The sequence below is a fragment of the Lissotriton vulgaris genome, chromosome 5, assembly GCF_964263255.1.
Source record: "Lissotriton vulgaris chromosome 5, aLisVul1.2, whole genome shotgun sequence".
Taxonomy (NCBI): Eukaryota; Metazoa; Chordata; class Amphibia; order Caudata; family Salamandridae; genus Lissotriton; species Lissotriton vulgaris.
The window spans coordinates 463,888,271-463,914,479 of record NC_141693.1 but is presented as its reverse complement, the minus strand read 5'-3'; the positions used below and the strand labels follow the sequence as shown (position 1 = coordinate 463,914,479).

The following is a 26,209-nucleotide window of genomic DNA, read 5'->3' as shown; positions in this document are numbered from 1 at the left end:
AAAAATCTACGGAACCTCCATCCCATCTAAAATGGTTTAACAAAATGAGGAGGTCCCGGAATTTCGAAAAAAGCATATGCCTGTAGAGTGGGAGCAGTCAGAAGTTTTGAAAGAAAATGGAAGTATTTCGAGAATCTGGAGGCAATAAAAGGGGGGGTAAGTTAAAAATTAGATTGAATACTAAAACTAAATTAAAATGATTTTAAAAGCAGTCATGAAATGTTGCTAGACTAAATTAAATAAGCAAACTTCTTTGCTCAAGCACTTTATTCCAGGTTGGTTTGCACTATTTTGCACTTGCACTTTACACTCAAGACTGCGGATGTTGCACATTGACTGTATTAGGTAGGATTGTACTGTATTGCACTTGCACTTTATGATCAAAGTTTGGGGTCGTCCCACATTGTTTGTTCTTGAAAATTAATTAATATGTTGTAAAATAAGGAGTACAACAATGCCTGCTTTCGAGTTTTATGTATTTTAAATTTCTCCCCCTTTTTTAACCTGCTCCTCAATCATATTTTACTCTTGCGTGACTCTATTCGAAGAAGCTTTTTTTTCTAACCTTGTTTTCATTTCCATTGCTCAAATTTTTCATTCATGAATTCTATTTTAGCCTCTTTCTGCTCAATAATTTTTTTTTTTAAGATTTGTTCGGAATTTTAAAGGAACAAGTAATTGTTTTTAATGCATTTTAAATTCATCGTAATACTGTTTTCTTAATGTAATTGGTTTAAGATTGTTTTTAATGTCTTTCTTTTTACTCTGTGTCCTTTGTCTGCAGTAGAATTACTAAGAAATAAAGATAATTGACTGACTGACTGGGTAATAAACAAAAGGTAGAAAGGGGGAAAAAGATCAGCAACCAGTCATAAAGAAAGATAATAGGCATGAAAAATGACCTGAGTGGCGGTGCTAAAGGGGTAGAGGTGTGGTGTGTTGAATTAAAGAGGAATTTGGAGGAATCACGACTAGGCAAACTTGCTATTCGGCACCCGGATGTCTTAGTAAGACTTTGGTCACTGACTCTTTCTGTTGTACAAAGTAAGCTCTATGGATAAACCATGTAATCACTCCAAATAATTAACATATGCATTATAATTTTTGAGAAACCTGTTTTATTGTGTTAAAATGGTGATCTAGGTGCAGTGCTCTGCAGCATACGTATAGAGAATGGGTGCGTTTCTTAAATTGCTAAATGCGAAAGCACCTGAAAGAACATCACCTCCACATGCTTAAACCAACAATCTTGCTATGTTATGTCATATTCTGGTATGTCGATTTCTAAAATGCTAATATGACATGGAAATTAAATAATTGCTACCAGATAGTAATTTCAGAAAGTCATTTGAATTCAAACCCATTAATGCTTTAATTAAGAAACGTAAAAGCATCGCTCTGAAATATAATATAGAAAATGTGCATTGTAAAAAATGTCTTTAAAACGGTCTACCCCTGAATACTGAACAAGTTACAGTTATATTTTTGGCTTTGCGGGCGTTCACTATTGGGCTAACAGGCGATCCCTGATCGGAACAATAGCCAAGAAATAAGGGTTCCTTCTGTAGCCAAGGGCAGCTGGTGCAGAATAGGGAATGGCGGCGTTGCCAAGCTCCGCCCCTCCCCGCCCATCCGCGCCTCCTCTCCAAACCACGCCACAAGCATCCTTGGTACCCGGGAGGGAGCATGCAGCAGCGGCGGTGGCCGCCCAGGATGGCCTGCCGCAGATAATCCATCCGTGCACTAAAACACACAGCGATGAAGCTCTTGTGACCGCAGGTACCGTAACATAATTTCATGCTGAATTATTCCTGCTCTTTGACAAAATGCCACCCTCTCCCTCGCTCATGAGCTTTACTCTCAGTGACGCGGGCTCTAGAAACACCAGCCTCGTAGCACTATGGTTGCAGGTGCTAATTTATACATCGCTGTTTAAAATGATTGTTTTATTTAGCACTCGCGCTATCAAAATACTTCTAGCGCCACTTTATAATAGCAGATACATTTTTTTGGGAGGTGTGCTTAATAACATCATCAATAATCTCTAGTGTCGCGTGACCCCCAAGGAGAATTGCATTTTGACTCGTAAGAAGAGAATCTATGTATTTTGAATACTAGGATGACGCTTTCTAATATTCTCTAAAAATTAAAAAGGTTAAAAGCAGTTTTATGGGTTGGAGAAGAAAGAGGGAGCGCGACAGTGCTGACAGGAATATGGCACGCGTGGCTCGTGGCGCAGATTCTTGCACCGCCCACATATTTTTTGCAAGGCAGAGATTTGCTACTTGCACCTGAACGTCAGCGCCATTCCTTGCTATGATGATATTTTATCTCGAAGCACTCGGAAAAGCCCAGCAATGCAATTATAAATCTAACAGCTAACATGTCAGACGAACAGATGAGTCAGTATGCGGTGTCAGTCGCCCTCTCCCATTTCAAATGCAAAGTAGCACGCCCAGCGCCGGTGTGGCTTGGCGGGGGTGTCTCAGCTGGGTTTCCCCGTCCCTTCTCCCAGGAAATCACAGCATGACTGAGGAAGCGTGTACCAGCCAGCATGGGCTGATCCAGGCGCCATGTACTGAGCTAATTAAGCACTGTTTTACTATCGTACTTCTTAAGGCAGATTGGTTCAGTTGTGTATATGGTTGTTTGGTTAATTTCCCACAGTGTGAACACAAGACAGAAGTAATTCTTGGGTCTTATAAAGGCAGCAGTTCTTATCCTTTTGACTTCTGTGGACCTACACTGAATAATTAATGGGGCCTGGGGACCCCACACTGAGTCATTAATGGAAGCTGAGAGTCCCCAGCATCAGCAAGTTCTATAATTTGGACCTTAAAACAATACACAAATGTACAAAACAGGTATACACCAGACAAATGATCAAATATTGAAATATTGAAATATGTTATGTAATTTATCATCAAATATAGAGAAAAATCACATTTTCACTGTTGCTTCTTTATTTGCACATACTTTATTAGTCTTAATTGTTGAATAATTTTAAATTTTGTCAAAATCTCGTGGACCCCCTGAGTAGGCCTTGCGGATCCGCAGGGGTCCTCGGACCACAGGTTAAAAACCATTGTTGTAAGGTATTAGCAAAGACTGTTCAGTCCTAGAACAAAGTGAGGTAAGGACTATGTTTTTAGGGAGGGTGGATAAAGGTTTTAGCACTGTATAAGAAATAGATTTTTAGCTTTGGCTACGAACAACACCTCCTGGCTTTACTAAAATTATATTTATAATATACTTACTTTTAGTTCAGCCAGCCCTCTTAATTAGGTATGGTGTTAATATATACCTTTTGATTTTACTTACATTAAATGTAGAATGTACTTAACCTGTAGGGGTTTTCAGCCAGCCCTCTACATCCATTGGTCTTTTATGGAGTCACTCACATTTTGTGACAACCCGCTATAGCATAGCAGAGGGGCACCATATGTTACCCACTGGCTAATTTCACTGTGAGTGACTGCATTCTGCCCTTTTTACAAGAAGTGAAAAGCGCTGTGTAGATCATAAATAGCGTCCCCTCTTTGCACTCCTGGGGGTTGGCAACCCTTAAGATCTAGGTTAGATTCAATCCTTCCAATGAAAACAAGTTTCTATTGAAAAAGTCTTCTTTTTATTTGCCACATTGTTGCGTCACACATGTGAACTGGTATAATCAGATTAGCTTCATACACAGCAATTTTCATTAAAATACATCCTCCATACATTTAAATTGAGATATTCCCATAATCCCGATGCATTTCGGGTCAAAACCCTTTGTGCACGGTCAGCACATGATTTATACACATTATTTACAGATCAGTGACGCACTCTCGAGGCGCGACACCACTTTTCACTTATATTTGAAGCATGGCACGTTTTCACGCTTTTGCTGTAATTGTCACCAACATTAAGGAGAATATGAAGGAGGATTTTCTACCCCTTGAATCATTGATTCTTTAGTTAATTTCCACAGAATGTTACCCCTGAAGAAGGGTTTTGACCCGAAATGCATCGGGATTATGGGAATATCTCAAATTAAATGAATTGAGAATGTATTTTAATCCGCCCAATCCAACCCTTCCACCCCCTTCCTCCCTAACAGTTCTGTCACCCAGAAAGCTCCTGTTAGACCTGGCACCTTGGCGTGAGTTTCCCTTCCACTTTTTGCTGATGTGCCTCCGATGTTTTGCTGGTTTTCCGATACTCAGGGCACTGCGCCACGGCCGACCCGTGCCGCAGTGCAAGTGCTCCCTACTGTAAATTGTACATGCGATTGGTATCCATGATTGGTTCATTGGATTTACTGTTAGTCCCTAGTAAAGTGCACTGGGAGTGCTGGGGCTTGGAGATGCCAATACTGCTAGTGGGCCTGCAGCGCTGGTTGCGCCACCCACCGAAGCAGCCGTAAAGATGTGTCTGGGGACTGCGACCGCAGAACCCGCGTGCGGTCTCGTACTGTCACGCTAGCTGGGCAAGTGCACCCACTTGCCAGCCCCTGAACCTTCCCTTGACTACATATTAGTCACCCCTATGGTAGGCCTGCGGGCAGGGTGCGTTGTAGGTGTAAGGTCGGACAAGCCCTGATGTGTGTGGCATGTCCTAGTAGTGACTTACAACCAAAATCGTATTTCACTATTGAAGGCTACCTGCTTCCATTAGGCCAGACTGAGCTGCTGGAATTATTACATCCCTATAATCCCAGCAGGCTCAAGGAGCATGGTAGCGAGTCGTGTTTAGTATGCCTGAACTCAGGATGATAAAATATTTCTTGTAGTCAAGTTTATTTTAGTATCCTGTGTTTGCAAATGCTACTTTTAGAAAGTTAGCATTTGCTTGCCTAACCATTTCAGCCCGCCTCTGCTGGTATGTGTATCTGACTGTCTGGGGTGTGTGAGTGACAGGGCTGGGGGGATAATTAAACAAAAAGAATCCTACTCGGAGTGTACACCTCAGGGACGGGGGACACTCAGTGTTTTGTTAAATACCCCTCACACACCAACAGGCCCCTAGGTGTCATGCTTCATCATCGGGGTCTTCGCACCCCGCTAGAGGGATGCGGCGTGCTGCGACCAGCGACTACGCGGGAGCACTGAAGAGGTTGACTATGTGTGGTGTGTGTTACACCCTTCACTCACATTTTTCCAAATACCCCAGCACATGCACGTAACACACACCACACATAGTCAACCTCTTCAGTGCTCCCGCGTAGTCGCTGGTCGCAGCACGCCGCATCCCTCTAGCGGGGTGCGAAGACCCCGATGATGAAGCATGACACCAAGGGGCCTGTTGGTGTGTGAGGGGTATTTAACAAAACACTGAGTGTCCCCCGTCCTTGAGGTGTACACTCCGAGTAGGATTCTTTTTGTTTAATTATCAGTGCCCGTGGAGTGAGAATCCTATCTCTAAACTCTACCTCCCCCCCCCCCCCCCCCCCCGTTGATACTTTTTTTTTTTTTTTTAGGGCTGGGGGGATGACAGTTGGTGAATGCGCAGATTACACCTTAGTGGGAGGTAGGAGTGGCTCTTGACTCTGGATCTTGCTGTGCTCTGCCACCACAATGCTGGCTCCACCCTCCTGGGGAGCGACTGATGACTCAGCCGACATCTGGCCCAGGAAGGGCGAAGCCCCATCAACAAGGTACTCTGGCTGCCCCTGTCCGCACAATGCTGGCTCCACCTCCTGTGGGGCGTCTGATGCGCCTGCCCCTCACACTGAAAGCAGAAGCCGGATTACACCCACCGGAGTACTCAAGGACTGAAAGTGGCTATGCAAAGGCCCCCCTGGCCTGCGAGAACAAAAGAAATACCGTATAAAAGAAGGAGCCGTGCTCCTTGGAAGTTAGATCCGGTTTGGGCGACAGAAGGAACTCTGCCCGACGAGAAGGACCATGAAGGACAAGGAAGAGTGCTGTCTCTTGCCTGTGTCTGGTGCCTTGCTGCCGAAGGAGAGGAAAAAGGAAAGACTGCGAGAAGACTTTTGCTTTACAAGACTTTGTACCAAACTCTGCTGAAACGATCTCCAAGGGCTTGCTGCTGAACTTGCCCCCTGACCAGCGCCCCAGGACCAGTGGGCGCTACACCCTGAAGAAAGCGACTGTGTGTGCTGCTATCGCTGCAGTACCGACAGAGGAGTCTGGGAGCGCTGGGCATCCCTGCCACGCTCCCCGTAATCCAAGGCATCGACATCCTCCCGAACACCGTGATTGGCGCCCCAAAGCAACAGCGAGAGCAAAGTGAGGTCCAGCCGCCGCTGGCCTGAACACCGTGACCGCATCTGCACCGGGAACCCTAGAGCAAAGTAAAGGAGGACCCGTCCGGTCCAAGCTCCCGAATTGACTGTGCCTCGAGCCGTCAATCCACCTGCGAAGACGGACAGCCGCCCTGTGAGAACCCCCCTCTGGTCGGTATCCTGCCCGACAGCCCCGCTGTGAGCGCATAGCTACAACCGGCCCTTGGCTGGGTACGTCCTGCACTTGGGGACCGTACTGCCACTGGCCGCCACCACAACAGCCGCCACCTCCAGGGTTGGAGAGAACGCCGAAGGAAGGACCCTGCCACAGAACACCGCTGCCCCGGATGACCCGTGAACTGCTCGGCTGAGAGCCGCAAAGAACAGCGACCCCGGGAAGGCAACGCGACGTGGGACAGCTCCCCTGGAAGCCGCCTGCTCCACAAGAACTTTGTTGAACTGGGCAGAAGGCCCTAAAGAACGCTTATTGCTGGAAAGAACTGTGGCAACTTGAACTAAGTAACTTGGAACCGCTATTTGAAAGTTGGATAACTGTATTCACAAGCCTGCTTGAAATTTATATGAAGATATATATATTTTTACAGAATACAGTTTGGTCTCATTGTGTGGTGGGTTGGTTGTGAGGGTGTAGTATTGCAAGTGTTTAACCCTATGTGCCCCAAAGATTAGCCTACGACTGCTTAAGCCACACTACCTAGAGGGTAAGCAGAGGTTGTCTGGAAGGTAACCCTCAGCCCTGACGAGGAAGAGAGAGTCCCTGCTTGTCGCTAGTGTTGCACTGCGCCAACTAGAGCCTCCCCCTTCCTACATTGGACGCAGCGGTGAGGATTTTCGAATCTACATTTGCAATATCTATACCTGAGCTTCTGACCATTGCACAGTGATTACAGTCCAGTTACTTAGCCACAGACTTTGCTTTTGAATTTTGCCGAAAGAAGATTCTGAGTGTGAGAACCATGCCGGGCACGAAGAGCCTGGATGGAGCGGAGTCCACGACCTCGGAGATGTTGGAGGTCGAGTGGGACTCCGCGAAGCTGGATAAATACTCAAAGAATGAGCTGAAGTTTTTTTTCAAGAAACTCAAGGTTCCGCACGCTGGTTGCAAGAATAAGCCAGAGCTCTACAAGGCCCTGAAAGCCTGGATAGAGTCCAGAAAGGCCCCGGAGGATCAAGATGCCCTCGCGGAGCAAGATGCAACTGAGGAGCAGAATGCACTTGGGGATCTGGTGGATCTCGAAAGGCAAGACAGCGTGCACAGCTTTGGTAAAGGCCTGTCGCCAGAGGAGCTGGCAGATAGGAAAGAAACAAGGAATCACGAGAGAAAGCTGGCAGAATTAAAAATCCAACTGGAGCTTGAAACAAAAAGAATGGCGCTGGAAGAGCGAAAGCACCAAATGGATTACGAAGTGAAAATGAGGGAGATGAGTCTGAAGGAGAGGGGCTTGGATCATCCTCCCTCTGGTGGCAGCACATCGCCAGTGCAGGTAGAGTCAAGAGTGCACATCCCTAAGGACGTAGTTAAGGAGTTCTTTAAGGGGGATGACATAGGACAATGGTTTAGGGCATACGAGGTAGCCATGTCCTCCCACCGGGTCCCTGACAAGGATTGGGGAGCGGGGTTGTGGGGAAGGTTCCTTAGCGAAGGGCGAGATACCTTGCTAGATTTGCCCGTTGAAAATCAGAGATCCTATTCCCACATGAAAGAAGCTTTAATGAGCAGGTACGGGCTTACCCCTGAAATGTATAGACAGAAGTTTAGGGGATGTACTAAGCGGCCTGGGAATACGTATGTGGAGTATGTGACTTACTTTTGCAGAGCACTGGATGGTTGGTTGAAGGGTAGCAAAGTGACTGATTTTCAAGGTCTCTTTGATTTGATTGCATGGGAGCACTTGTCTGATCACTGTTTTCCTGAGTTACGCCAACACCTGATCGATAGCAAGCTGTCCAACCCGAGGAAGCTTGCTGAGGAGGCGGACCGCTGGCTCAGCACCAGGGTCCACAAGGGTCCCGTGGGAGACTCCGCCAAGAGTGGGCAGGGTCCCCAGCAGAAGAGTGGGGGGGACAAGGGGGGAAAACAGAAAGGATTCCAAAAAGGCCCCCAAAGTAGTTCCCAGGGGAACCAGCAGCAGGGTTCTCAGCCTCCCCCACCCCCGAAGCAGAATGGGGCCCCGACAGGTAAACCTGTTCCAAAGGGGCCCTTCAATTGTTATAAATGTGGCGAGCCTGGGCACATATCCAGTGACCCCAAGTGTCGCCTGTTTGGAAAACCCGCACCCACTGGTGCTCCGCCCCGTCAAGTGACTAGTGTTCACTTAGGAGAAGAAGTGATGGTCCCGGGGGGTGGAGATCCCGTTCACATGACCCTAGTCTCGCTAGGAGACAGTGAGATGATCCCTACGAACTACCTGCCCTCTAACACTAAGAAATATGGGCAGGTGGTGATCATAAATGGTAAGGAAGCTGAGGCTCTTAGAGATACAGGAGCCAGTGTGACTGCAGTGAGGCAGCACCTGGTGTCTCAAGAGCAGGTTGTACCCCATGCCTACTGTAGGGTTATCAATGCTGATAATTCAGAGAGTCAGTGTCCGATGGCTCAAGTTCCCTTCGAGTGGGGGGGGGTCTCTGGTACTCTGCAGGTCTGTGTAAGAAAAACCATGCCTGTTGACTGTTTGCTAGGGAATGACTTGGAGCACTCCCCTTGGGAAAAGGTGGAGAAGACGACTCACCTGCGGATGGTGGGTCTGCCTGACTGGGCGTGCGTGACCACCCGGTCAATGGCAGCCAGTAGGGGTGATCAAGAGGTCCTGGGGCCTGAAGGAGAGGCCCAGGAACCGGCCTTAGAGAGAAGGCGCAGGGGGCGCGGGAAACCGGTCCCTGAAGTTCCCACGGTCCAGGAGGAAGCAGACCTTGAGGGGGATGCCCTGGAGCCTACAGGGGAACAGATCGCCGAACTGGGGGACCTGCCTGAGCTGACCCATTGGCAGCAAGAAGGAGGACCCTCCAGGGAGGAATTCTGCAAGGAGCAGAAAGAATGCCCTTCTCTCGTGGGTATGCGGCAGCAGGCCGCAGACCAGGCCAATGGTGTTCAGGCCAAAACACATTATGTGTACTGGGAGAACGACCTCCTGTATTCAGAGCCTAAGGCTGCTGAACCTGGGTCAGCCCGTGTGCTGGTGGTACCCCAGAAGTTCAGAGCCTTCCTACTGGGTCTGGCTCACGATGTGCCTTTAGCAGGACATTTGGGGATGGACAAGACCTATGACAGGCTTGTCACCCACTTTTACTGGCCCCAAATGCACAAGAGCTCAGACGCTCATTGTAGAACCTGTCCGACTTGCCAGGCAAGTGGGAAGACCGGAGGGTAGAACAAGGCTCCCCTCCAACCCTTCCCTGTGGTTGGTACGCCATTCCAGCGAGTGGGTATTGACATCGTTGGGCCTCTGGACCCCAAGACAGCCATGGGCAACAGGTTCATCCTGGTCTTGGTGGATCATGCCACCCGGTACCCTGAAGCCATCCCTCTGAGGACAGTGACGGCCCCCGTGGTGGGACGTGCACTGATGGGAATTTTCTCACGAGTAGGATTCCCTCTAGAGGTGGTGAACGACAGGGGGACCAACTTCATATCCAAGTATATGAAGTCCCTTTGGCAAGAGTGTGGCGTAACGTACAAGTTCACCACACCTTACCATCCCCAAGGTAACGGGTTGGTTGAGAGATTCAACCGAACCCTGAAAGGCATGATCATGGGCCTAGAAGGTCCAATGAGGCGTAAGTGGGACGTCCTCTTACCATGCCTGCTCTTTGCATATCGCGAGGTACCACAGAAGTCCCTAGGGTTCAGCCCCTTTGAACTGCTGTACGGTCACCCCGTGAGAGGACCACTGAGTTTGGTAAAGGAAGGCTGGGAGCAATCTCCCAGGAAACCTCCCCAGAATGTATACAGCTACATGCTGGCCTTCAGAAACCAAACCAGACGCTTCAGACAACTTGCCGAGGCAAATCTGGAAGCGAGCCAGGAGGAGATGAAGCAGTGGTACGACCAGAATGCCACTCTGGTCGAGCTTCAGCCTGGACAAGAGGTGTATGTCCTGGCCCCAGTGGAGCCCTGTGCCCTTCAGGATAAGTGGACAGGCCCATTTGAGGTTGTGGAGCGCAAGAGCCCAGTGACATACTTGGTGGACATGAAGACGCCCAGGAACCCTTTGAGGGTCCTACATGTCAACCGCCTCAAGCCCCACTTACGAAGGTCCGAAGTGGGCATGTTGTTGGCAACTGATGACGGAATGGAGGAGGAGTCGGAGCCTCTTCCTGACCTCTTAGTGGCCTGTGAGAAGGACGGGTCAGTGGATGGAGTTAACCTCTCACCCACCCTGACCCCCGAACAACAGGAAAACTGCCACCAGTTGCTGGGACAGTTTCCAGATCTGTTCTCCCTGGTTCCGAGTGTCACAGATTGGTGCGTCCATGATGTGGACACTGGAGACAGCTTACCTGTGAAGCATAAGGCTTACAGAGTGACTGACAGGGTCCGGGCCTGCATCAAGGAGGAGGTCTCCAAGATGCTTGCCCTTAGGGTGGTTGAGTCTTCCAGCAGTCCTTGGTCCAGCCCCGTGGTCTTGGTCCCAAAGGCTGCTGCGCCGGGAGCCACACCCGAACTACGGTTCTGTGTGGACTACAGAGGACTCAATTCAGTCACGAAGACTGACGCGCACCCCATACCCAGAGCTGATGAGCTCATTGATCGGCTGGGGACTGCCCGGTTCCTCAGTACGTTTGATTTGACGTCTGGGTACTGGCAGGTCGCCTTGACCGATGGGGCAAAAGAGAGGTCAGCATTCTCTACACCAGATGGGCATTTCCAGTTCCGGGTGATGCCATTTGGAATGAAGAATGCCCCTGCCACCTTTCAGAGATTGGTCAACCAGGTGTTGGCTGGGCTGGACGAGTTCAGTGCCGCCTACCTGGATGACATCGCGGTGTTCAGTGGCACCTGGCCAGAACACCTGCGACACCTCTGGGAAGTGTTGATGGCCCTGCGCAGAGCAGGCCTCACAATCAAGGCAAGCAAGTGCCAGATTGAGCAGGGTTCAGTGGTGTACTTGGGACACCAAGTTGGGAGTGGCAAATTAGCACCCTTGCAACCCAAAATCGAGACCATCCTGGCTTGGGAACCCCCCAAGACCCAGACTGCGGTGAGAGCCTTCCTGGGGCTCACTGGGTATTACAGGAGGTTTGTCAAGGGCTATGGCACGATTGTGACCCCCTTGACAGAGCTGACTTCGAAGAAGCAGCCCAGGAATGTGATTTGGACTGACACCTGTCAGAAGGCTTTTGACACCCTGAAGACTGCCATGTGCACGGCGCCCGTGCTCCTGGCTCCTGATTTCTCCAAGGAATTCATAGTGCAAACAGACGCTTCAGAGCATGGTGTAGGGGCTGTTCTTTCACAGATGACTGATGAGGACTTTGACCAACCCGTAGCCTTCATAAGTAGGAGGTTACTTCCACGGGAAAGTAGGTGGAGTGCAATAGAGCGTGAAGCATTTGCTGTGGTCTGGGCGCTGAAGAAGCTAAGACCCTACTTGTTTGGGTCTCACTTCCGAGTTCAGACGGACCACAGGCCCCTCAGATGGTTGATGCAAATGAGGGGTGAGAACCCGAAACTGTTGAGGTGGTCCATTTCTCTACAGAGTATGGACTTTACGGTGGAACACCGCCCTGGCACCGATCACGCCAACGCTGACGGTCTGTCCAGATTTTTCCGCCTTAGTGATGTGGAACTCCCTGGGGAAGGGTAGTTCCCCCCACATTTCAGCTGGAGGGGACACATGTTAGACCTGGCACCTTGGCGTGAGTTTCCCTTCCACTTTTTGCTGATGTGCCTCCGATGTTTTGCTGTTTTTCCGATACTCAGGGCACTGCGCCACGGCCGACCCGTGCCGCAGTGCAAGTGCTCCCTACTGTAAATTGTACATGCGATTGGTATCCATGATTGGTTCATTGGATTTACTGTTAGTCCCTAGTAAAGTGCACTGGGAGTGCCGGGGCTTGTAGATGCCAATACTGCTAGTGGGCCTGCAGCGCTGGTTGCGCCACCCACCGAAGCAGCCGTAAAGATGTGTCTGGGGACTGCGACCGCAGAACCCGCGTGCGGTCTCGTACTGTCACGCTAGCTGGGCAAGTGCACCTACTTGCCAGCCCCTGAACCTTCCCTTGACTACATATTAGTCACCCCTATGGTAGGCCTGCGGGCAGGGTGCGTTGTAGGTATAAGGTAGGACAAGCCCTGATGTGTGTGGCATGTCCTAGTAGTGACTTACAACCAAAATCGTATTTCACTATTGAAGGCTACCTGCTTCCATTAGGCCAGACTGAGCTGCTGGAATTATTACATCCCTATAATCCCAGCAGGCTCAAGGAGCATGGTAGCGAGTCGTGTTTAGTATGCCTGAACTCAGGATGATAAAATATTTCTTGTAGTCAAGTTTATTTTAGTATCCTGTGTTTGCAAATGCTACTTTTAGAAAGTTAGCATTTGCTTGCCTAACCATTTCAGCCCGCCTCTGCTGGTATGTGTATCTGACTGTCTGGGGTGTGTGAGTGACAGGGCTGGGGGGATGACAGGTGGTGAATGCGCAGATTACACCTTAGTGGGAGGTAGGAGTGGCTCTTGACTCTGGATCTTGCTGTGCTCTGCCACCACAATGCTGGCTCCACCCTCCTGGGGAGCGACTGATGACTCAGCCGACATCTGGCCCAGGAAGGGCGAAGCCCCATCAACAAGGTACTCTGGCTGCCCCTGTCCGCACAATGTTGGCTCCACCTCCTGTGGGGCGTCTGATGCGCCTGCCCCTCACACTGAAAGCAGAAGCCGGATTACACCCACCGGAGTACTCAAGGACTGAAAGTGGCTATGCAAAGGCCCCCCTGGCCATGATGAGTGCTGTATGAGCCAAAATTGACTTTCTCCTTTTTTGGTACCACACAGATGGGCAAAGCTATCAAGTCTGGCATAGTCCATTCACTGAATGGTTCTGCCATGCAAATCTCCTGTACTGTCTTTAGCAGTTTTTAATCCGAGGAAAGTGACCAAGGAAATTGACCATCTTTTCTTGAAATGGCAGAATCTCCCCCTCACTATTTATGGCAGGGTAAACCTGGTTAAAATGGTTATCCTGCCTAAGTTGACGTACTTGTTCGGTGCCATTTCCCTAGGCTTTCCCGGGAAACATCTGGGTAAAATCCAAACCAAAATAGGGAGTATCATCTGGTCTAATAAAAATTCCAGGTTATCCTGGAAGAAGCTAAAACGGAGGCTACTAAAGGGTGGTCTCGCCTTTCCAGGTGTGTTTTTGTACTCCCATGCTTTTCAGTTTAAAAAACATTCGTTGCTTACTCTCTAGCCCTGCGGGAACCAACTGGGGGAAGATTTTGAACGCCATGGTCAATTTCGAGGGAGGCAGAACTGGGTTTCTCTACAAATTTGGGGCTCCCAGATTTTTCAAGAAGGTACGATTAAAAGTAATAAGGTCAGCACTCAGTGAATGGCAAAACATTAAAGCGAGATGGGGAATAAGACATTATTCTGATTTTGCCCCAATTTGGGACTCTCCGGGTCTTCCCATTTGCCTAAATGATAACTTGTCAGGAATTTTGATCTGGTCCGATTTAATATCTTCGGATGGAGTCCATCCATGGGATGTGTTAAGGGCAAAAATGGGCGATTCCTTTTCTCGCTTTAAATACCTGCAGATATGCTCCTGGTATGCTGCTGAGAAGGACCTTATAGGTGGAAACTGGGAGATTGAAAACACACTCCAAAATGTAAACCCCAGAAAGAAGGAGGTAGGGCTATGGTATAGGTGTCTTCTTGATGAGGAGGACGCAGATCTCCCCCCCTATACAGTATGGAATCCATCAGTCCTGGAAAATGCATCTGTTAATCTTTATTTTCTTTCTCTCCAAAACCTATACAAGTATGTTAAGGCAGCTTCTTTAAAAAAGAATTACTTTAATGTTATAAATAGGTTATATTACACGCCCAAAAGAATAGCAAGGTTCGCCCCAAACTCATCCCCTAAGTGTCCATGGTGTGGTTTAGTGGAGGCGGACGATCTACACATGTTTTTTGATTGTGTTCACTTAAGGGTTTTTTGGCAGAATGTGGAGAGGGCACTGGAGGGAATTTTTAAAGTTAAATTGAATCTTAATCTTGCATTAGTTGTTTTTGGTACCGATAACAACCTTACAAACCAACTTTCTAATAAATTAATGGGTCTATTCCTTTGCTTGATATTAATGGCCCGTAGAGAGATTTGTAGGTTGTGGAAAGACCCCAGACCACCGCAGTATGAGATCTGGTTGGGAGTAGCATTTAGCATGGCAAGATTGGACCAAGGGGGGAAAAATATCTGGTTACCACTAATCACCTGGGGTACGAAATGAGGTTGGTTTAAGCTCTCTATGGTCCAATGATTACACCAAGCCTCGCACAAAAGAAGCTCGCCTGGTCGGCCCAAAGCGAATGCAAGAGCATGGACCCAGGGCGCCCAGGTAGGAAGAGGGTTCTCATTGTGAAAATTGCAGACGCTTATTGTTAGAAACGGGACCCCTGGCTGGCCAGGGCTTGCGCCAAAGTCAGTCAGAGATCACCATTCCCAAGTCAGGGCCAGGGAGTTACACACCAAGATAACCCATGCTCACCCTCTAGGTAACGTGACGCGAGCAGCAAGGCTAATCTCGGAGGCGATGTGTAAAGTGTTTGCGCGCGCACCCAGCAACAACACCCAAGGCCCACCACAAAGGAAACTCCACACAAGGTTATATAAAAAAAATAGCCTTTGTATTATAGTAAAACACATTAGATAAAAACACACACTTTACAATGTGCCAACAGGCACGGGCAGAATTTACAGGGGATTATGTACAGGACAGGACCACATGGACCACTGTCAGGGGTATGCACTTTTTAGAATTAGCACTTGTAATTAGCACTTTGTAGGAATAGTAATACTTGAAGGTATAACACTAGCACATAGAACCTATAATAACTGTAGCATCAAAATAGTACATGTAGCACACAACCAGTAATTACTGGTAAAGGTAAGTACCTCCTACGCAACCCTAACCACCTTAGGAAAATCACGCAGGGACCTAGGACCTTACTAGCAGGACCTATAGAAGGAAATCAATCACCTAAGCATTAAACACATAGCAAAGGGAAAGAAGCAAAACACATGAAGCATAAAAACATTCAGAGGTGTAAGTAATAACAATTGCGCAGAAATCACTTTAGCAAGTAAATCACAAATTGCGCAAGGTGCACATAGGCACAACACTGTCCCTCAGGCCAACTGGCCTCGCAAGGGCTGAAATGCCCTTAGTCCAAAATGTCAGGGCAGGCTGCGCAGGCAGCCAAGAACACAAGCCTAAACGTGGCAACTGCCCATTAAGTGCTGGGCAGCTGAAAGGCAATGATGGGGCTAACGTTGGAACCTCGTGGGCTCAGGAACAATGATGAGGGGGCCAAACACAGCGTGGCAGCCTCGGGGCTCTGACCGACTAACTGGTGTCCCCAAGAGCCTCGCTGGGCTCTAAAACAAATATGGCACTCAAGAGCCTCTTTCAGGGCTCTAGAACAAATGTGGACTGAAGCCTCTCGGGGCTCGATAAACAACTGTGGGCTGGACAGGCGTTGGAGTCCCCCCTCTGGGGCCTCTGAAACAAGGAAATGCCGCCTCGAGCCTTGCGGGCTCGTAAATACAACGGAGCGTGCTGAGCCTCTCGGGGCTCTAACACTACTGTGCTCCCGCGAGCCTCTCAGGGCTCGAACACAAATATGGCCGGTCGTTGGAGTCCCTCCTGGACTCTAAAAGAATGCCCCCGAGCCTCTCGTGGGCTCTCAAAGATACTTGTGGCACCCGAGCCCCTCGTGGGCTCTCAAACACATGTGCCCCTCATGTCGGAGTCCCTCCTGGGGACTCTGAAGCCAAAAAGGAGAGCACAGAAGAACGACCCGCGGGGACGCCTGCACTCACCGGCTGGGTGGGAGGCGGCGTCTCCTCTCCTGCGGCATCTCCTCTTGTGGCTCTCCTCTCCTGGCTGCTGGGCTGCGGCCGGACTCCTGGCTCTCTTTGGCGGCGGCCGGGGCTCTCCCTCGTGAAAGCCTCGCCGACACGATGCAGCCGGTTCCTCCCTCTCGGGCTGCAGGGGCGAGACTTCGGGTCCTTCTCCCGGGGCCGCGCAGCAATTGGCCGGCCCGTCAAACACTTCCGGGTCATCGCGGTCAGCGCAGCGGCCCTTTTTGGGCACTAGCTGGCGGGGTGTCACTATCCGAGGGGTAGGCTCCCTCATGATAAAATATAAAAATAGCGGCAAGGCCCCTGGCGGGGTGGGCACCTGCCAGGGGCCAAAATAATAGAAAATAATTGAGGTGGGCACTCTCACAGCAGGCAAAGCGCTCCCAAGCGCAAATGGAAGGCAAAATCACGCGCTCCCAGGCGCTAAGTAAAATAAAGCGCTCCCAGGCGCTATAAGTGAAATAAAGCGCTCCTAGGCGCTATCAGCAAGGCAGAGCTCCAGCAAAGTTCTGGAGGCAGGCAGGAGGGCAAGGCTGGGCCCAGAGCCAGCTCACTGGGCCTCCAGGCAGGGAGGCAATCCAAGTGGCGGTCCTCCTGGCGCCCAGCAACAGCCCCCCTCAGACAGGATCCTGGAAGAGACAAATTGTAAGGGGACACAGCCCTTTCTTATACTGTAAAATCCTTTGTCTCAGGGTGCAGGGTATAGGAGAAACCAGTCTCAGCTGGTTTTGGAGCACCCTTGATGTGCTCAACCACCCTTTCTATTCACTGGCAGGGCTAGGGACATTAGACGCACCACAGGGGGTGGAGCCAGCATTGTGTGGGGAAAGCCCAGCCCTATTCAGGACCCAGGTGCACCCCTCCCTCACATCAGCATGCTAATCTCTCCACTCACCATCGGGCAGACCCATCCAGATTCCTGGAGCCAGGCTCACCAGTCAGCTCCAGCCAATCTCACGCCAGCACCCTTACTGCACACACACACCAATGTCTAGAAGTGGCACTTCTACACTAGACACATACACGCCACATACATCATAGCGCAGCATTCAATCTCACAAGTTCGCTCATACCAAACTCGAGCCTGCACTCCCCACACATCAGGAATTAACATGGACACAAACATTCCCCATGCATTCCTATGGGAGGGCAGGCCAGCCTCACTACACGCACGCACTTTACTCTGGGACACCGGGAAAAAGTGCGCAGAGACCAAAAATCACTAACACAGATCACATTTTAAAAGCAAAAAGATTAGGGGTGAACCTGCCAGAAGGGCCAAGTCCAACACTTATGGTGAAATGAGGACTAAAAAAAAATAAAAAGGTAATGTGTGCCACGTGAAAAGCCACTGTAAGAATGAACTGAAGCGCTCAAACAAAGCGCAAGAGATGGAACACCCCATGGATAATGCTTAGTCTACAAACCATTACCTGTCAAATTGTATGCCCAGCAATTGAAAGCAAGATCTCTGGTGATATGAAATCATTAATCGTTGTCCCTTCTGGCCATGACAAGACCTGTATGAGCCAAAATTGACTTTCTCCTTTTTTGGTACCACACAGATGGGCAAAGCTATCAAGTCTGGCATAGTCCATTCACCGAATGGTTCTGCCATGCGGCTCTCTTGTACTGTATTTAGCAGTTTTGTGCGCACCTCCTGTTTGTGTGACTGTGCTGGCTTAAAATGTTTCGTACCCAGCTGGAAAACCTCCCGGAATCCCTTGCTTAATAATTCAGCATCCCTTCCGTTATGGTGTAGCTCCAACAGGAAATTCAACCGGCCCAAATGAATTGGTGTATGAGCCCTTGCCCATGTTGCCATGTGCACCTCAATCCCCCCACAAACTGGCATGGTTACCTTTCTGTCCTCCATTCGACCCCTGCTACTTGGACCCTTATACTGTGGACCCTGGCTACCACTCCCCACCCCATAGCAGCATTGCATGAAGCTGTGTTTTCCGGCGCATTTTGTGCACTTGTGCTGAAATTTACAGTGCTCCTGCTGTCATAAGCATTTGTTAAAATCCCAGCATGTCCCAAGTACTCCTCCCTGCGTCTTGGCATGCGCCCCTTCCCTCCTCGGTTGGGGAGGGACTCAAAGGGCCTGTATACAAATGGAAGGGCACTTGCAGTAAAAATGTTTTTTCCGAATTTGGCTCCTCCCATCGTCTACTGCCATAAGTCAATGTTTTTTTCCCTGCATTTTGCCTCGGGGTCCCATGCTAATCTTGCACAGAACTCATTGTCATACTATGCCCAGGTATAACCCCGAAAGAGATCTGTACCTTTCTGATCACGTCCATATATTTAAATAGCGGTCGCCTCTCTGGGTATTTTTCACAGTATACCATCGTAAAATCAAAAATGCAGCTGTCAAGTTATCAATTGTTGTTGACACCTAAGGCCAATTTGACAAGTCCTACTCCTCTTCTTTTGACCCCTCTTTCGCCCTCATCCAACTGTGGAACAGCTTCAACATCTCGACATACTCCCCATTCCAGTTTCCTTTGTCACCAACATCAAGTGAGTTTGTCACCTCCATATATAGATATTTTTTGATCTTGAGTTCCTTACTATCCCACTTGTCCATGTCCTTTGCCCCACCTGATCCTGTCCTCCTTCCCCCTCCCTTCATCTTGCTGAGCAACCTGTTTGTCACTGGGTATGTTCCTTTGTAAATTGGGTTGGGTGCAAGGGGCCCTTATTTGTTAGTCCTGGCACTACTTGTGAGATGATTTCATTTGAGGGTGTACATTTTTGTATTTAGTAACATGTGCCATGTTTCCATTGCCCCTCTATTTACTAGGACTGAGTCCACCGGACTAGTGACCCACTGCTTCACAAGGGGATGGGTCCATTTACATCAACACTGTCTAATTAAAGAAATTGACCAATCACAGTAGATCAGTTTAGCTCATTTATCCCACAGAGTTGAATATCTAATGTGAATTAGGCCTCATCTGCCAACACTTACACATTTTGCCTCTAACATTTCTTTGATATTTTGGTTCCATTACTCACCACTGGTGAGGTTGTCTTTTTTCCTATGTGACTGCAATCATCTTCAGGGTGCATAGAGAGGAACTGATGTACCATGAAGGAATCAGTAGTTAATCAGCTCCTATAGAAGGAACATGTGACTGCAAGCAATGCCTGCCCTGGAGCCTAGGTGTATGTTGTCTTGCAGTTAAGTTAAGTCCTCAGTATGACACTGTGGTGCATATTTACAAGCCCCTGTTGCCACAGGTACGTCGCAGTTGATGTTACTGTGGCGATATGTGCTTCGCCTTACTTATAAGGCAGCGTTAAGCCACTTAATGTGGCTTAACGCTGCCTTGTAAATAAGTCCCCCTTTCATGCTATAATTAGCATGAAATGGGTGGGAAAATACGTGTTATAGTGGGCGTTCTACCGCAACACCCATTGATGTTGACACTGTCCCATATTTACATGGGTGGCGTAAATATGGGGCAAGGTCAAAATGAAGACCAGGGAAAACCTGGTCTGAAACAGGTGCAACAAGGAGAAATATTTAATTCCTCCTCGTTTTTGCTGTTTCCATGTGTGCTGCGTTGCGCAGCACACGTAGAAATAGCAAAAGGCCATTGATCATTTATGTGCCTGGAAGTTGTCCCTTCCTGCAAATAAACAATCAATAAAAAAAATGACGTTTTGCAACTTCTATGTGTGCTGCATTAAGCAAAACACCATTTAAAGATTGTTTATTTTCAGGAAGGGACACCTTCCTGCACATAAACAATCTTCCTCTCAACGCAGACACCCTTGCACTACGGTGAAAAGGTTTCCTGCGTTGGTGCAAGGCTGCTAAATTTAGCGCCAACGCAGGGGGAAATGCAGGTCTGCACCATATTGTTGTAAATATGATGCAGCCCTGCGTTTCAGAAGTGGGAGAGCGTGGCAATAAGCCAAGGAGGGTAACGCCCCACTCCGCCACTTCTTTAGTAAATATGCCCTTTTGTCTGTAACCGAAGGCCCAATCTGCTGCAGAACTGCATGAGGACTTTTCCAAGTGTGAGAAGGATCTGGATTGGGATGATCCGATCTTGAGTAAATGACCAGTGTATATCTGTAAAAGTCCCCACCATATGTTCGGGTATGAGGGAATCCGGATGTCACCTGAGACCTCAGCCTGCCAGTTAGAGAGAAGCACTTCAGTGTAAGAATCCTTCAGGTTTAGATATCTTTATCAAAGTCAACTGCACACTCTGGTGTGTGGAATTTTATAAAATATCTATGTGCGGTAGGGATGTGATGCTTGAGAAATGTACTTGTCCGAGAAAAAAATCCACTTGCCCCTTTTGATGCGAAGTATACGTGTGACAATTTATGGCAGCCTCTGAATATACTAACTTCATATCAAGGTTTAGATTCTAGTAGGCCTCTGATATTCCCACACTTCACATGCTAGAAATGGGTGGAAAGAGGTAGCTTCAAAGTTCTGTGACTTTGTGCACACCCACTAACATGCATGGTGGTGGGTATTCAAGTCCCCGCCACGGATGTATGATGTTAGCACGCACACTTTTATCACGCATACCATTACCACGCATTTTTTTACAACGCGATACCTTTACAAGGCATAGTGCTTTGGGTGCTGGATAGTGAATAGTTTAATTTACTATTCCAACACCAGTCCCCGTGGACACTAGGGAAGGTTATTGGATAGTAAATTAACCTATTCACTAGCCATTCCCTAAGTCAGATCGCCTCAAAGCGCTATGCGTTGTAATGGTATGCGTTGTAACAGATGCGTGGTAATGGTAGTGCGTGCTAAAAGATGCGTGCTAAAGGTTGTATACCCCCCGCCACACTAGAAGTTTATTTGTTTCAGAAGCAGGAGTAGAACCTTTTCCGGATGGGAAAAAGGGGTTGTAGAAAAAGTGAATTTGTAAGTGTTCAGTTAATTTTTGCATGAACAAATATAACTTAGCAAGTGTATTTGTATAGCACACATTCACCCTAGGATCTTTTGGTGCTAAAATAATATGTATTATTATGCAATTCAGTGGTACTAATGTTATCGACCTTGAAAGGAGAAACACTGAGCGGCCCCACCAGAATTTGGATTTGCACTTGTGACCACTATATTTGCTCATGCAAGAATGGAATTAACAAACGTTTTTTAGGAGAACAGTTAACAGGTATACTTTGGAAACCGTATGTGAATTCCTGAAAATCCTAAATTTACATCTAAGAAAAGACGTATATTTGTTTGTGAACTTTTGCATCTTGGTTTGAGAATTGGACATTAACTCATTCTCCTAATGGTTTTACACTGATTCGCCATTACTTTCTTAAATTTTGGCATACATCAAACATGTTTTGGTGAAAGATGCGTCAGAGAAATTGTATCTAGAGTTGTGCCACAGTTCAGCAAAGTGATTTTCTCAAGCTGTAGTTTTTTGTGTGTATATTTTATTATGAAAGGAAAAAATTACCAATCTTACATTCAGCCTTCTGCATACTATCAGGGAGAATTATAGGAATTCTCACATTGTTGAATTTTTCAAATGTTCTCACACTTTTGTAATAAAATGCAAGCTGAGATCACAGCTCACTCCATTTATTTGCAGCATTGGCCCTAATAGTAAATGCTTTCCAATAATGAATCATATATATATACGTTTGATCCATTTACGCACATAAATAAAAAATTCTTACTTTAGTGTTGGACAATTGTTTTACAGATCTGTGCTGTAAAGTGGCAGCTAAAGGGGGTTTCCTATATGGGGTTGGGTCTACTTGTCCATCAGACAAAGTAAACCTGAAAACGTGTTTCCCTTGACCTCAAACAAAATGTTCTGGACATTGGGCAATAGAAATTTCACACCCCTGCAAACTGTCCAGTTCATGTAACCTGAAGCTTGCTGAATCTCACCAGCATAAAAGTCCCTGTGTAAAGTACTTGACTGCGCTTGAAGCATCTAGTATAGTGCTATGCTCAGGGATGCTGAGTGCAGGGATCTCAGATACAGTTAGGACGACTCAGTGCTACTCATCTGATAGCAGAATTTCTCATGATGAGTAGTGGCTCCGAGATACCCTTTGGGGGGCGATACCTTTGAGTAATCACGCCATTTGGACACCCCTAACTCATAAGTAAGAACATACACTTTTCTAATTGGATGTGATATTGTAACATTTTTGGGCGTCACTGTCAAACAGGCCCGGACTGGCCGTAGCAGGCACAGGGCAATCCCCCAGCACGTGACATGGGTGGGGGCCGGTTTTGGGCCCGTGGGGGCCGTTTTTGTTACAGGGCCGTTTTTGCAGCATAGCTGCAAAATCGTCCCTGTAACAAAATCGTCCGAAAACCAGCCCTGGCAAAGAGCTCGGCGGCAGGCCCAGCACCCCCCCAGCCCCGCAGGGGTGGCGGGGAGGGGGACAGCCGAGCACTTTGCCAGGACCGGTTTTAGGTCCCATCTGGCCCTGCTGTCAAACAGCACCTATAGAGGACATATGGGTTTCTACATTATAGGTCCTGAAGAATTGTCAGATACTCATTTCGGCTATCTAAGCATGAAACATGTTGACATCCCTCTAGACCAGAGGTCTTCAAACTTTTGGATGCCGGGACCCCCGTGTCAACATTTTGAGGCCTAAGGACCCCCTCCTGACAAAAATTTCTAAACCTGTGGGCAGGGCTGCTGGAATTATGAGGCGGTGAGGACTAAATTATGCAACAGGCTTGACTAAATGGTGTGGGAAGAAAATGTAAAAGATGTTATGTGATGCCACGTATTTTAGGATAGCATTGCTTCATTATTTTGACATTTTTTACACACAGAGACACTCCACCAATGAACGGGTGCATGACCCTAGCACGCGTAGTGAGTCCTCTGCACTGGTGTATCATGGCAGGTGTGGATTACCAGCCAAGGCTGGTCTGTGCCCTCCCTGGGCTGTTGTTTTATTTCCAGTGCTAACACTCTTGGCTCACTTCCCTGGCCTTGGCTCACCTGCTCCGCCGTATGTGTAAAAAACTCATCTACACTTTATTTAGAGAAGTAGTTTCCTGCTCTCCCTACACTCACCCGGAAGTGAAGGTTAATAAGGCTTACCTGCACTTCTTAGTATTCTCCGGTGCAGGCCCTTCATCTCACTGGGGCATTTCTGTGAGAGTATATTTATAGCTATTTTACCGACCTGATCTCCAACCGAACATGATGCAATGCCACAAGTCAAGTGAGACGGAAGCTATCCGTATTTCTGTTTATCATGCTACTGGAGAAATAACCCCTTCACCAAATAAAGCAACAACGCAAACCCTTTTATTTCTCATAGCCAAGTCAGTACCCTTGGAATTTCCAATGCCTTCCCCCACCCCTTGGCCTGTTTTGGATCGCAATTGGGCCACTATGTAAAAAACCCAGGTTTCTTAACCAAACCCTCCCCCCCTCACCCCGTCCCCCAACTTTTTTGCACCGTTAAAATGTGTATGGATATAATAATTAATATGGCTAATCTCAGTCCGAATCTCTTAAATATTGTTATATATTTTCAACGGCTTTAGGGACGGTGGTACGGTGGGGTGTCCTGTTCAGCCTGAGGAGGTCGGGGTCAAGTGCAATATTTTTTTATTTCAGATGCTCATGTATGGGCCTAGGGGTAGAAATCGTACCATTGTTTGTATTTATCATAATTGCAACCCTGTGTAGTCCCTGTGGTGTTGCTCTGCCATCTTGCAATGAGAGCCAAAGTATGGTTAAACAATACTGTCCGAGCCAGGCTACTGGCTTTTTGCTCCACCCCTCTCTTGACATTTTTCAACTACTGAGAGGAGGTGGAAATGTCAGTGTAGCAGTCCCCCAAATCAGGAAAAACATACAGGTTTTTTATCTGGGACTCATTGGTCCGCATAGTTACTCCCCATGCCAGGAACAAACACATTTAGTTGCTGGAATGCCAGCTGAAAACACGATTCCACACACTCAGCATACTCACAACTAAAACCTGCTAACTTGTAATAAGGGCCTTGGTGATGTTTGGGTCACCATTTTAGATGCTTGTACAATGCTATTGGAATGTAAACAGGTCAAGTGATAAGCTGGGCAAAGCCATGCATTAGAAACACTCACAAGAATGTGTGAAATTAATATTGAGTTGGTAGAAGGTGTATTAAGAGTCCTGTAACAATGCCATTCCTGTATCCCTGATTTCAAACTAGGTGATATTTTCTTCTTGAACAGGAATTGTATGTCTTTTTAAGTGATGAACCTTTTGTTATTTGTAATAAAAGAATCCTGATTTGACTTGTTGCATCGAATACAGCTTTAGGGACAGTGCAGTGTCCTGTTCAGCCTGAGGAGGTCGAGGGGGTCAAGTGCCGCATTTGTTTGTCAGGGTGGAGAAGCAGAACATGCAGACTTGCACCTCGCCCGTTACTCAATCATTAGCCTCCACCCGAGGCGCCCGGCATTAGCATGAGAATGCAGCCTTGGGTTTCTGATGGACGGGCATTCACCGGGAGCTGCGGGGGGGCCTGTGTTACACCTCTGGCTAAGCCCCCAGTAGTGCAACAGCCCGGGCTTAGACAAGGGACGGGGGAAGAGGGGGGCTGAAGCCCTTGGGCCTTGGCAGAAGTGTTACTGTGAAGGCGCGACCCCCTTTGCATCGCTCCACGGCCCCCCTGGGGGGTCGCGCCCCACAGTTTGAAGACCCCTGCTCTAGACCCTCAAGCTCATCACATTGCTCTATTGGTTCTGCATCACTGTTGTAAATCTTGGCATGAACAACCCTTAATGATAAAGATGTGCACAATTGTTCATAGCTAATTTTAGTATGCTACCTCCATTCTAGCATATTTAATAGTAGTATCGTTTGCCATGGTCAATACCAGGCAAATTCATCATAAAAGATCTTTGACAAAATATTATCTTCGGAGTCCACTAGGTATTGCTACGCCCACCCAGCGAGGAGCACAACCCAATGATAAAGCATGACACTTTGGTGGACGAGGGCTTGTGCATCCCAAAAGGGATGCTCCGATGAGGTGACACTGCCTGCTGTTTCATAATTCAAACTACTGGCCTTCAGGAACTGCACAGATAGTCAACGCCTGTGGTTTCGAGATAATATCCTATGCAGACGATACCCCAAAAAATCATCTCTTTTGGGCAAAACATAGAAAATGTTTAAAAATAGGCTTATCGACTGCAGGAGGAAAATCGCCACATGGATGACTCAGAATTGCCTACAGCGAAATGGAGACAAGAGCAATATTTTCCTGTTTAGGAAAGATCAGGGATATTGGTTGGATGATTGGTGTCCCTCTTAGTTAGGATCTGTGCCTTTTCCCAGGAGAGTGGTAAAATGCCTGGGTGTTCCGGAAGACAGCCTGTCCATTAGAGATCAGGGTATGTCTATCTGTGGTGCCTGTTTAGGCACCATGCACCTGCTGAAGAAAATATTTCAGTGATTCCAGTAAAGGTCCAGGAGAACTCTAACTCGAGCTCTTATAATTAGTTGTCCTGACTATGGAAATGCCGTACTCGTAGCAATTAATGAGCCGGTCCGCTCTGATCTTCAGGTCGTTCAGAATACCACCACCCGCTTGGTCGGTAAGCTTCCTCCGGGCTCTCCATCTGTTCCTTTGCTCATAGCTCTTCATTGGCTTCTAATCAGGAAAAGATCCATATTTAAACTCCTTTGTCTCACTTTCAAATCCCTGACCGTCAATGGTCTGATTTATCTATGGGAGAAACTCACGTATTACTGCCCTAGTAGAAATCTGAGCTCCAAAGACAAACTGCTATTGTGTCACTACCATATTCATACTTCTAGAAAAGGCGGCCAATCCTTTTCTTACCTTGCCCCTTATCACTAGAACAGGCTTCCCCTTCACATTCTACCC

General features: G+C 47.8%; 1 protein-coding gene across 1 annotated transcript in view; it reads left to right on the top strand.

Moving 5' to 3' along the window:
* The first annotated feature begins 1,674 nt into the window (after nucleotides 1-1,674).
* The window catches only part of SLC45A1 (solute carrier family 45 member 1), a 287,191-nt gene continuing 262,656 nt past the window's right edge, over nucleotides 1,675-26,209 (top strand). Inside the window, exon 1 of the mRNA XM_086921904.1 lies at nucleotides 1,675-1,779. The gene's annotated coding sequence lies outside the window, so the exon portion shown is untranslated. The remainder of the gene's footprint in view (nucleotides 1,780-26,209) is intronic.